Genomic DNA, 12,560 nt, shown 5'->3' on the forward strand with positions numbered 1-12,560 from the left:
TTGTTTTCAGTGTTTTCTCACCACAATTAATACTGTAATAAATATAATACACTATAACCTTACAGACATTTTAAAATTAGATATATATAGATATATACAGATATTTTTTAATTAGTAGGCTAGATTGTTAAAACTGAGCTTTCTGGTATACGTACCTGGTTTAAATCTAAATAGATTTTTGCTAGATTATGTCCCCAAAAGGTTGCCTATTCAACATGTCAACCAGCAACTTATAAGATTACTTGTTTTCTCATACCCTAGATGTTATCATTTAAAAAACCCCAAAAAGTTGTGAACTTAATGGGTTAGAAATGATAGCTCGTTATTTGGGTTTCCATTTTTCCAAAGGTTAAGCAATATTTCATGTTTTTTGGTGACTTGTAATTTTTTCTCTGAATTGCTTTATTCAAATACTTTATTTTTTATTAGTAATATTAGCTCTGTATATATTTCAAATAATTTTTCTCTTTCTTTTGCATTTTGATTTTATGATTTTTTTGCTATAAAATAATTACATTTTAAAAATTATTCAAATCTGTCACCTTTTCTTCTATGCCTTCTGGATTTTCTTACTTTAAAAAGTCTCTTTACCCAGTGTTATTCAAATACTCTCATAAATTTTTTTCAAATACTTTAAATCCTTAAATATGTTTATTGTGTGAATTAAGGTGTCTAAATTTGTTTATTCTCTCCCCCCCCCCGCCTGCTCCCCAGTCATGCCAGCACAATGTCACTGTTATTTTACCACTGATTTGAAATGTAAACTAGAGTTTATGTTACATTCCCATGTAAACTAGAATCTTTTTATAGATGCAGTGTTCACTTTTTACTCATCAATGTATTTATTCTTTAGCCAATGTCATCCTATTTGCATTAATTAGCTTTACATTAAGTTTTAGTATCTGATAAGGCAAGATCTCCTCTGTGGGCTAATTTTTCAAAATTTTCTTTGCAATTCTCCATTTATGTTCTTCCTTATAAACTTTAAATTCATTTTGCCAGTTCCTGTCACCTTCTTCTAACATAAAAGATACTCTAATCAAAATAGTATAAAGTTGTTATATATTCATGAATGATTGTCGTCTGAATATTAATCCTTCTCACCTAGAAATATTGTATGTATCCCGTCAGATATCGTTTTATAGTTATTAATAAAACTTTTCCTATTAAAATTCTATACATGTCTATGCATTTTATAGTTTTTGTTTTGTTATAATTTAAAATGGAATTTCTTTCCTCCATTTCCATTTCTTACTGGCTATTGAGAGTATGAAGAAAAGCTATGAAGTTATTTTTATGATTATTTTGTATCCAGCCATTGAAATTATTTTTTAGTTCAAATAGGATTTTTAAGGTCACTTGAATTTATTTGCTATATAATTATATAATTACATGCTATGCAAAAATGATAATCTTGTTTTTTTATTTCCAATATTTATTGAATTAATTTTATTTTATTATTACATTAGCTAGAAGCCCAAATATAATGTGATAATAGTGTGGAGAGTAGGTCTTCTTCTCTTGTTCTTGATTTTAATAAAAATGGATCTAGCATTTAAAATTTAATATGACATTTGTTATTAATTTGCAATACATATCCTATCATTTTAGGTTGTTTCCTTTTATTTATACTTATTTATTAATAATGGCTATTGAATTTTATCAATAGCCATTACTGATTGAATTTATTTGTAATTATGTGTTTTTCTTCTTTGATTTGTATATAAAAATGTTATAGTATTTTGAAAAATTGCCAAACGTTGGACAATCCTTGCCTTTCTAGCAATAATCCTGTTTCATTATGGTGTATTATTTTATTGATAAAATTTTGGATTCATTTGCTAATATTTTATTTTAGATATTTTTGCATTTATTTGTTGGTGAAATTATTCTATAAATTCTTGTCTGTGCTATCTTTATCATGTAAGTTATGTTACCATCATAAAATTGATTATAGATACTTGCATCTTTTTCTAATATTTAATATAGTTTGAGTAACATAGGAAAATGTGTTCTTTGAAGATAGATAGCACTTGGTTATAAAACCATCTGGTCTGATCCATTTTTAAATAGTAAATCTTTACAAATGCTTCCAATTTCTTCTTTAAATTGAGATGCTCAGTATTTCTATTTCTTTTTAAATTAACTTAGAAAATTATTTCTTCTATATTTAGTAGGAATATTCAAAATAAAAGCAATAATGTTCTCTGTACCAACCAAAGAATGCAGAAAAGGGTTTTATTTTAATTTGTAGTGTTTGCTATGCTTGTGATTTTTATGCCCCATTTTCAGTTCTAACAAAATTTTTATTTTCTCTCTTTCCCTTAATATGTTTTTGCAGAGTATAACTACTTTTATTGGTGCTTTGAAAGAACCAGTTTGTAGTTTTATTTTCTTTTCTTCTCGTAACTTCTTTAGGTCAAATCTGTTGTTGTTGTTTTTCCTTTTCTATGTGGAGGATTTAATTTAGAGTTTATTTTCAGCCTGGGAATATAGCTGTATCACACAAATTTTTAATTGAACGTACCGGTATTTTTACTAATTTTTGAATAATTTTCAGTTTTGGTTTTAATTTGCTCGTTGATTCAGGAGTTATTTAAAAGGGATTTCTTAATTTCTATGAAATTAGGATTTTCTTGTTATTGTTTTCTTTTTTAATTAATTTTTAGTGATGTGAAATTTACATCACCTAAAATTAACCATTTTAAAGTGAACAATCCAGTGGCATTTAGTAAATTCAGAGATTGTATAATCACCACTTCTATCTAATGCCAAAACATTTTCATCACACTAAAAGGAATCCTGGTACTCATTAACTCGTTACTCCTCTGCCTACCTCTAGTAACCAATATGTTTCCTGTCTCTGTGGATTTACCTATTCTGGACATTTCATATACATGAAATCATACAATATGTGACCTTTGTGGCTAGAATATTCTGTCTGATATTGATACTGAACTCTTTCTTTCTTACAATAAATAATACTCAACCATAAATAAATAAACTAATTGGGAAAAAAGCATTTTCCACCTAACATACATTTTTAGTAAAGTATTATTTTGTGCTTAATTACTTATCAGTTGGTAATATATTTTATGTTCCATTACATCAATTGTGTAAAAGTATATTTGTACCAACAACTTAATTCCAGATATACTTTTAACACACTGCAAAGCCTTGTAGTTATAAGATAAAGTTTTTAAAATTTCTATTTATATACCTTTTTTTATTTTTATTTTTTTGCTGCGAAAAGCTTTATTGCTTCAATTTGACCCAGGGCATGAGAGAGGGCTCCAGGGTGGTTAGAAGGTTGTCTAGTTGTTACAGGAAGAGGGCTCCAGGTTAGTTAGAAGGTTGCCTAGTTGTTGCAGGGAGAGGCTCAGGCAGAAGTCCAACGCCAGGGGGATGGCAGAGGGGCCCCTCAAAAGCCTCTCGACTCCAAAGGCTCCTAGTTGTGCTTGAGGGTGAGCCTTTCGAAGAGAAACTTGCCAAGCCTGGCCTGGGGGCCAGCCAGCCCATGGAGGTTAGTCAGCTGGTCTGTCATTTTCTTGATGAGTTTCACCTTTTCAGCCAGGATGTGGTTCTCCCGGAAGTCACAGAGATGTGGATCTGTGCAGCAGAACCCAAGGCATGCAGATCCAAAAGGGCCTAGTTCAGGTTCTTTTCCACAACCATGGCGGCTTCCATGGCATCCTGAGTTTTACCCCACTCATCTTGGGAAGGCTTCTGCAGGTCCTGGAAGAGGGTGCGGCCGCCATCCTGGTTTTGCATCGTCAGGAGATGCTGGGCTCCCTCGCCCTTCTCCTTGGCCAATTCGTGGAAGAAGTGGCCCACGCCCTCTAAAGCCACATGGTCGTGGTTGAAGTAGAAGCCCAGAGAGAGGTAGGTGTAGGAGGCCTGCAGATGCAGGTTGACCAGGTGGGTGACGGTGGCCTCCACCTTGGTGGAATAATTTTGAGGAAGTTGGGAGCTCATGGTTGCTTGGCAGTGAGGAGTTAAGCTCAAAAAATGGTGTTGGCTGGTTTTGGAGGCCGAGGATAGCTGAGTTGGTTCCAAAGGTTGAGACTGGAAAAGAGGTTGGAGGTTGGTCGGAGGCTGGAAGAAGGGGAGTCTTGGGTCTCCCCTTCTTGGGTCTGTTCCATCCAAACACTGTGGAAGCAAGAGACAGATCCCGGGGACTGCTAAGAGCACTATTTGTATATCTTTGAGGCAGAGAAATATAAGATGAAAAAGTAATAAAAAAAAAAAAACATAAAACATTTAAGGCAAGGAATTACATTAAATGGGACTAGAACTCTATGAGGCAAGTAGAATAAAAATATTTATTTAGGGAGAAAGGGAATAATGTTAAATTTTAAGAGGATAAAGAGCTTATTTATATCTTATGTATTGTGGTGGGTATCATATCACTATGATATTTTTATTCCATCGGAAATATTTAAAATATTGAGGTTAGTTTTATTTTTGTTTTTGATGCCAACTTTTACAAAAGGCTGGAAATGACATTCTTTGCAACTATTTAAGTTTATGATAGAAAATGTTAAATATCAGTTTGAAAATGTGTAAAGATTATCCAAAATTTTTTTTGAAGATGCATTCACCAGCTCAGGCTACCATAACAAAATACCATCAACAGGGTGTCTTAAACAAAATAATTTTATTTCTCACAGTTCTAGATGCTGAAAATCTGAGATCAGACTGCCAGACTGGTCGAGTTCTGGTTAAGAGCTATCTTCTTGGTTTGCAGATGGCAGTTTTCTCATTGTGTCATCACCTGGCAGAGAGAGACAGAGAAAAAGCTCTCTAGTCCTCTTATAAGGACACTAAACCCATCATGAGGATCTCAGCCTCATGACCTCTTCTAAATCTAATTACCTTCCAAAGTCCCCATCTCTAAATACTTTCATATTAGAGGGTAGGACTCAACATATGAATGTGGGGGGATACAATTCAGTCCATACCAAAAGGTTTGTGAACAAAATAGTTTAAGGGCCTTGTTTAGATGACCAGTTTCAGAAGAGGACAATGATCAGGAGGAAGGGACCAATGGGTCTAAGTGGTAGTGGACAGACCCTGCCTCTCCCTCTGCTTTCCCTCTCCTCCTTTGCATGGGCCTTGGAGGAAGTGGGGGAGACTTTCCCCAAGATTCTGCTCCTGGCTTTCTGCGCTCTGTGTACATTCTCTCCCTTGGTGAGCTAATCCCCTCTCAGATTCTCAGCTATTACTGTGTGAATGACTCCCAGAACCCCTGTCTGACCTTGATCTTGAATTTCACTTCTAAACCTACTATGTATATTGAATATTAAAAATTTAATCAGTGAAGGATGATAACAATTGCTTAAATTGTGATATTTCCTTCCAGTTTTTTTCTTATGCATATATTGAGTTTTACCTAAGCCATGAAAAAAGCAGAGGTCCAGGATCCAAAATGAAATTAGTCAAAATACAAAAGAAAGCAAGTTATCGAGTAATTTAAAATTTGAAGTCTGACCCCACATTATCACTTACATTCTTAGGCTACCAGTTCCCCCAGCCATAAATTGCCTCACAGTATGTGAAATAAGAAGGACTAGATGGTGACGGTAGTGAAAGTTTGGTAAATTTATAAAATTTTAGACTAAGTAAATTTTGGCTCTCTCTCTCTCTCTTTCTCTCTCTCTCTCTCTCTCTCTCTCTCTCTGTGGAGTTTGTTCTATGTACACTTGCAGCTACCAGGACAATGATGTTTCTACCCACAATATTGTACATTGATATTATGAATAATTGATCTTTAAATTTAGCAGTTCAGGGAATGGATGGTAATAAAATTGAAGACATTTCTCTAAATAGTCTGGAAATCCATTCTATTAAAAAAAAAACACAACTTTCTTGCACAAAATGTTCCTGGACTCATCATTCTTAAAATGAAAAAGAAAGGAACTTGCCTTCTTGACATTCCTTAATGTGACTTTGAATTTTCTCTCACAGCAAGTACAAGTTCATACTGGAAGCCTTGCAGTCTATCAATAGAACTCTGCTCACCCACCTTATTTTAAAGCTGAAGCATGTTAAGCCCTCTAAGCCTCTCCTCATAAGACATACCCTTCATCTCCCAAATTAGTCCTGGTGCCTTTGCTGGATCTCTTCCAAGACTCAGATGTTCTTTTAAGCTTCATGTCCTATCACACCATGCAGTAGGCTATAAGCAGCGAGAGTTCCTTTGCCTTAAAATCTCCTTTGATCAATGGACCCTAACAATTTCCAGTCTCTGTGTCTTCTACTCTGTGCTTATATGCTTATTGGAATACACAAAAATTTTCCTAATTCTGATGACTGTAGATTGTATGTACAATAACTGCATTTTCAGTAAGAAATTAAAAAACAAAATAAAAAGCACAGTGTAACTTAGAGGTACCTGACCTTGACCCACCATTTCCCGTCTGCAGGTCTTTGTTTCTGCCATTTCCTTCAGTTGAAGCAGCTTTACTTTCCATCATGGTAGCTCCAAAACTGATCCATTTTGGAAGGATAAATTCAGAGATGACTTCCTCCACAAAGTCTTCTCTCATGTTCCAGCTGGAAATGATCTCTAAGTTCACTAAATACTTTATAATGCTCCGTATATAGTAAAAACAGTCTACCTCCTATTGTCCTTATTTACTTGTCATTGTTTAAACTAAAGATCTCAATCTGTGACCTACATCCAGATTGCAAATTAATTTTGCTTAGCCCACACAATTGTTTCATATAAAAAAATATAAAAACCACGTGAAATATGAATTTCTGGCTTCTTTTAAAAATACTGGGTCCAGGTAGAAACAATAAGCTGGAGTTCAATAAGGGCCACCCCAGTTTGTTTCTCAGGCCGCTTCAGTCATTTATGTTAACTGCCTAACCCAGGTGGGCATTTGAATTTGCAATACTTAGTCTAGACTGTAGTATTCTTGAGGCAGGATCTTGTCTTAATCACCTTTACAGCATGCAGTAATTTGTGGCTGAAAAAAATAAGTGTGTATGGGTTGAGAAGCGAGTATTTTTTTTAAGTGACTTTGAGGTTATGTCACTGGGATCTGACCAATTCCTGTGATTCTCCTATTTCATCCTCACATTGTTTGAAATTATCAATAAGTATCTATTCAGCTTTGGCTATGTGTGAAAGTGTGGAGATACAAAACAAACAAGTGTGGGGCTGGCCCGGTGGCTCAGGCGTTTAGAGCTCCATGCTCCTAACTCCGAAGGCTGCTGGTTCGATTCCCACATGGGCCAGCGGGCTTTCAACCCCAAGGTTGCTGGTTCGACTGCTGCAAGGGATGGTGGGCTGCGCCCCCTGTAACTAGAAACAGCAACTGGACCTAGAGCTGAGCTGCGCCCTCCACAATTAAGACTGAAAGGACAACAACTTGAAGCTGAGCTGCACCCTCCACAACTAATATTGAAAGGACAACAACTTGACTTGGAAAAAAGGCCTGGAAGTACACTCTGTTCCCCAATAAAATCTTTAAACACACACACACACACAAAAAAAAAAAAAAACAAGTTATGTCATCCTGCTCCTCCCTATAGGGGACTATATGAGGTAATAAGAAATAAGCACATGAAATAGTTTATGAGTAAGATATCATTGTAATTTCAAGGCAGCAGAGCAAAGTGTTTAACAGATGAGATGCTGGTGTCAGATATAATTGAATTTATATCTTGGCTCTGTACTTAGAATCTTATAATTTGGGTAAATTATTTAACCTTCTCAGCCTCAGTTTCCTCATCTTTTGCTGACCCCATTTCAAGACCAAGAGTAAGACAATAATTGTATCTTCCCCATAGAGACATGGGAAGGTTAAGTGAGCTAACAACACATGTGAAGTCCTTGGCATAGCGTCTGGACATGTTAAGTGTTCTACAGATGGAAGGGTTTATTATTGGCAGCTAAATAATCCAGAATCATCTATAGTACATCTAAGAACATCTAATCAGTGTACAAAATTTACCAAACCCTATTTCCTATATTGTCAGTATTATGAGCCAGTCTGCTATCCTCTACAAAAAAATGACTGCTTACTATTCAGCATTTACTCCTATGTGTGATTGCTGACTCTGTGTGGGTGTGCTGGAAAGATCAGTTTGTCACTGTGAGTCTTTTCACACTGGACATGTAAAGGCCAGCCCTGGGTCTGCAGCTGCAGCTGCTATTTGCAGTGCCAGGGCCTCTGAGATGGGATTCTGGGGCTCAGATTTATTTTCTTCCCTGTGCCTTTGTTTAAAAGACGCTGGCCCTGCTCAGCTGCCCTGACTGTTGCTGCAGCCCCGTAGTGCCCTCATTTTGCCTTCCTGGTTGAAGGTGTGCTTCACCCACAACTGTCTCCCAGAAAATTCAGGGAGGTCACCACCATCATTTAGTAAACACAGTGTCCTGGGCATCCTCCTAAGCATTTTACATGTATTATCTCATTTAATTTCTATAAAACGCTATGAGATGGCTACCATCGTTATCCCTCATCTTAAAAGGTGAAGGAACGGAGGTACAAGGAGTTTAAATAATTTTCCAAAGCTCACAGTTAGTAAAAAGGTGGAACCAGTATTGGAAAGCAAGTGTTTGCCAGAATCCATGGTCTTAACAATTACACTCTACTTCCTCTATTAAATTTAGGTGAATAGCTTTCCTTGGAAAACACTCTTCCAATCCTGAGTTGTTGGTGGCCCTTTTAGCATGACAAAGAGGACCACAAATGGCTTCCTCCATAGGCTCTGTCCACAGATCTCCATAGTGCCACCTGCAACACTACTTTAAAGACTTTGAATCACCTTTGGGTTAAGTGAGGAAAACGCAGGGATCAATGAACAAAGTCTGTAGTGGACTTTCAGAATGCATAGCTATGGATTAGGAAGGAATGATCCACAAGCAAAGTCTTAGTGCTTAATTTTGAGAGATGTATCAATAGAATGATTTCATGAATTAGGACAAATCAGATAAAGTCATTAAGAATCCTTTAAGACATTCCTGAAACGCATTATCCTTAGTTTCCGTCAAGCAAAATAGAGAAGCATTTTCATATTTTAGAACTTCGTCAGGTTCAAAGCCGTATGAGTTAAGTGGGAAAAAACATTTATGTATTTTAAAACGCTGTTACATCCAAAAGTCTTTAGATACAAGAAACCTATGCGCATGTCTTAAGCGCTGAAGAAACATGAAATGAAAGCAAGTGATCAGCGTGGTTCTGAGTTGAGGACACTTGACAATGGCTAGAAAACGGAGTCATGCAAGTTAGAGGACAACCTCCTTCCAAGTTTCAAAACCCAAAACACAGTGACTCGAAGAAGGAGCCCAGGTTGTCAGTGGAATTGGGAGAACCATTAAATATTGGAGCCCTAGGGATCAAATCTGGATCAAATCTCTGGTCTGAAATGACCACCATTAACTGGAATAGAATCTGTCTTGATTGCAAAAGGATAACCTCAGTTCACTACCAGTGTAATCATCTTCATTAAGCGAGTGTGCCTTTATTTAAAAAAACTGGGAAGATTTAGAATTAAGTGTAGAAAAGTTTTAGAGAATCAAAACCATGGTGTGTGCGTGTGTGTGTGTACTTTATTTTTTTTTAAATTAAAATTGATTGGGGTGACAATGGTTAGCAAAATTGCACAGGTTTCAGGTAAACGATTCTGTAATACATCATCTACATATCACATTGTGTGTTCACCACCCAGAGTCATATTAATATTTGGCAGTAAAATATTTTAAAAGAAAACCAAATATTTTAAATTTATAAAATCTGGCCTATTAGAGTGATGTGCTATTTAGATACTGGGACAACCAACTTGGAAATATGCTTGGCAATGTTTACAAAAGCTGAAATTGACCCAGCAATTCCACTCCTAGGTATAATATCTAACAGAAATGCATTCTTATGCACTTGATAAGTAACAGCAGCATTCGTAATAACAGAAAACTGGAAACAATCCAATTCTTCATTAGTATACCACAATGGACAAATTGTGGTATATTCCCACAAGGGAACATTAGGTAGCAATGAGAATAAATGATATGGATGAATCTCACACACCTAATGCTAAAATAAAAGCTGCTAGACACAGAGAGAACATACTATATACTTCCATCTTATGAAGAACAAAATAGGCAAAGTTATCCTACGTGATTAAAAGTCGTAATATTCTGCTTCTCAATTTAGATGCTGCTTATACCAATATATCGGGTTAGTGAAAATGAATTGTATAGCTATATGTACTTTTCTATATGCACATTATACTTCAATAACATTTTCTAATTGGGAACAATAAAATAAAGTATTGTAGCTATGGAAAAAATCGACTTGACAGGATATGCTCTGCTTCAAAATAATACAGAATAGCAAGAAACTAATCAAAATGATTAGCCATGAGTTGACAGCTGTTAAACCTAGAGGATGGATTAAAATACCTATAGAATGAAGATTCATTAAAATATTGTCATGTTTAAAATTTTTGGTTAGTAAAAAAAAAAGGAGAAAAGAATGTCTTATTTATCTCACGCTAATTATAACTGGAAAGAGGCTACCTTGAGGAAACAAAATAATCACCCTTTTGGGGCCGGCCCGGTGGCTCAGGCGGTTGGAGCGCCGTGCTCCTAACTCCAGGGGCTGCCGGTTCGGTTCCCACATGGGCCAGTGGGCTCTCAACCACAAGGTTGCCGGTTCGACTCCCGCGGGGGACGGTGGGCTGCGCCCCCTGCAACTAGCATGGGCAACTGGACCTGGAGCTGAGCTGCGCCCTCCACAACTAAGACTGAAGGGACAACAACTTGACTTGGAAGGAGAGGTCCTGGGAGCACACACTGTTCCCCAGTAAAGTCCTGTTCCCCTTCCCCAATAAAATCTTAAAAAAAAAAAAAAAAAAAAATCACCCTTTCTCCTATTCTCCTAATGTGAAAACTTCAGAAAACAAAAGTTTAGTTAAAACCCCTTTATCCAACATGGTAAAATGGTAGGTTAATCAACAAATCTGATAATTTTAAAAAATCATTTGTGCTAATATTTTAAGGTACATTGAGTCATTGATATTTTGACATAGACCAAGGCTTTTTCCTTATTAGACATGCTGATTATATTCTTATTGGTATTACATAAATGACATCATATGATTTCCATTCTTTGTCTCTCAAATGCAGATCCAAAACTTAAAATCATTTAAAAATCAAAATGTGCCTAGAATTTTTCTAGCTTTTTACCATTTTCTAAGTCTTTAGTTAGTTGTTTCACCACACCTACTTTGACTATTTTTTTGCAATTTGAATTTATTTAGGCATTCAGCCTAGTGTTTATAGAAACAACTCTCCACATTCATACTTTATCTGTTTACTTAATATTTAATTAAATTTCAATTACAAGTCTTACTGGCATACACAGGTTTGGGAACAAACAATACTCTTGATCAGGGTATAACTCAACTGGTAGGAGAAGTAAGCCTGTGTACTTAAGAGTATTTCACGGTGCTAGGGGCAGCAGTCAGTATGTTTTTTTAGAGGGAGTAAAGAGAGGTGGTTAATTTTGCCAGTCAGTTAAGCGGAGGTGGATAAGGAAAGTTAAGATAATAATATCTATTATTTCTTGAGTACTAAGCCTGAGTCAAACACGATGCTGAACATTTTGCATACATTATTCCATTTAATCCTTACATTCTGTATACAGTTTTCCATGTAATTCTTGTAATAGCCCTGAAAATTATCATCAGCACTTCACAGATGAAAAAAAAAACCAAGTTTCAGAGAAGTTGGGAAGAATGATAAGATGCTATCCCATTTATCTAAATTAGGAGGACTCCATTTGACCACAAATGTCCTTCATTTGAAAGTTGCAGTCTCGAATCATCATTAGGGCTCACTGAGGGGGGAAGGGCAAATACAGGAGGAAGCCAACTGTTCAGCTTCATCCTTTCTTAGGAATCTGGCTCTGAAAGAAGAAAAAGGCATGGGTAAGCACAGCACCATAAATAGTAGCCATAAAGCACCCTCAGCAAGAAAAGTTTGCTTTCTTTAAATAATTTCTGTGGGTATCTTTGGTCCTTTTACATAAGTCAGATTTTCTTCTCTCCCCAACTGTCTTGGTTATATCATTAGCATAGCCCAGTTAGCGCTTTCTGAGGAAGGGGAAAAAAAACTTCAAAATCTAACTAGATACTTGGAAGTTGCTCTGAGAATATGAAATGGAAATTTTCTTTTAGATTTAGACAGATGATTTGCCACCCTGCTGCACATCAGAATCTCCTGGGGACTTTGAAAAAAACAACAACAACCCATACAGGGCCTTTCATTGCCTTGCCCAAGCCCACATTTAGGTTTCATTGGGGTAAGTGGGATGGGGCTCAAGCATCAGTATTTTTTTAATTAAAGTTCCCCCAGCTGGTTAAATGTACATCAGGGTTGTAACTACAGATCTTAACAGTCAGATTTTTAAGGACTGAGTGGCTGTCGTTGACTGGTTCAGAGGAAAAATTTCTATAAGTGTAGCTTATTTTATACAATGGAGGTATTATTATTTTTTCTTTTTTTAAATCAAAAGATGTTTGACCTATAGCATTGTGTAAATTTACAT

General features: G+C 36.1%; 1 pseudogene across 1 annotated transcript; it reads right to left on the minus strand.

Moving 5' to 3' along the window:
• Window positions 1–3,448: 3,448 nt before the first annotated feature.
• LOC308502408 (ferritin light chain-like) lies at window positions 3,449–3,975 on the minus strand (annotated as a pseudogene). Its single transcript has one exon. The product of its transcript is annotated as a ferritin light chain-like (transcript).
• Window positions 3,976–12,560: the final 8,585 nt, after the last annotated feature.

The sequence above is a fragment of the Rhinolophus hipposideros genome (assembly GCF_964194185.1).
Source record: "Rhinolophus hipposideros genome assembly, chromosome: 9".
Classification (NCBI taxonomy): domain Eukaryota; kingdom Metazoa; phylum Chordata; class Mammalia; order Chiroptera; family Rhinolophidae; genus Rhinolophus; species Rhinolophus hipposideros.